The sequence below is a fragment of the Myotis brandtii genome, unplaced genomic scaffold (assembly GCF_000412655.1).
Source record: "Myotis brandtii unplaced genomic scaffold, ASM41265v1 scaffold693, whole genome shotgun sequence".
In the NCBI taxonomy this organism is placed as follows: domain Eukaryota; kingdom Metazoa; phylum Chordata; class Mammalia; order Chiroptera; family Vespertilionidae; genus Myotis; species Myotis brandtii.
This window is the reverse complement of record NW_005370710.1, coordinates 2348312-2349143: the sequence shown is the minus strand read 5'-3', so window position 1 is coordinate 2349143 and position 832 is coordinate 2348312. Positions and strand designations below refer to the sequence as shown.

The 832-nt window shown below is 62.3% G+C and overlaps 1 protein-coding gene across 1 annotated transcript in view; it reads right to left on the bottom strand.

Annotated features, from left to right (window-relative positions):
* Positions 1–615: 615 nt before the first annotated feature.
* Positions 616–832, bottom strand: part of PCBP4 (poly(rC) binding protein 4) — a 3702-nt gene continuing 3485 nt past the window's right edge. Inside the window, exon 12 of the mRNA XM_014529743.1 lies at positions 616–832. This exon is cut by the window's right edge and continues 661 nt beyond it. The gene's annotated coding sequence lies outside the window, so the exon portion shown is untranslated.

Genomic DNA, 832 nt, shown 5'->3' with positions numbered 1-832 from the left:
CAAGGCCACCGGAGAGGGGATCTGACTCACTGCACGGGGGCCGGAGCAAGGGGGTGGTATCACCGGGACCATCCAGCCTCCTGCCTAGGTTTCCGGCTCTGGGACGGGGAAAGGGGCCCTGCAACCTGGGAGGCCCAGAGGCTTCTGGGAGCTAGGAACCCTGGGTTCTGGGCATGGCCTTGTGCACAGTCTTCGTTTCTCCTATCTGCACCCTGGACCATCTCTCAGGGCCTCTCAGCTTAGGTGGCTGGTCCTCAGGCCACGGAAGGAGCAGAGGTGGGCAGGATCCCCAGGGCTCACAGCCGAAGGGATGGGCCAGGCAGGGCGGGTCTGGGTTCCGGCCACAACAGGAGGAACCAGTGGAGAGACTGAGAGAGACGCCCCTGACATCTGCCTTGAAGAGGCCGGACAAGCCCCTGGAGCGCCTCTCTCCGCCTCTACAATGCCCGGCAAACAAGCGGGTCTGTTCGGTGCTCGAGGCAGGAGGCTGGACGTGTCCCCCCGAGGGTCCCGTGGGCCCAGAACCCCGGGCTGGTGGGTTCACAGATGGGGTCCTCTGGGGCTGCCCACACCCGTTTTCTGGAAGTTTTGCCAACACCTACAGTGTTTCACAGCTTCCTGGTTTCAGAATATTTATTCAAAAACAGGGATTGAAAAAACTGTACAGAGTGTCTGCTGCTGAGAGCTCAGCCCTGCCCCGTGGGACCCCCCAGCGGCCTGGCAGTGCCCCCTCCTTGGGTGGCCCTCTGCCAAGCCCAGCCAGTCCATTCCAGTCAAAAGGGTTATCCGTGGAAGCAGCAGGAATCTGCGGGGAGGTGGGGAGAGAAGCATG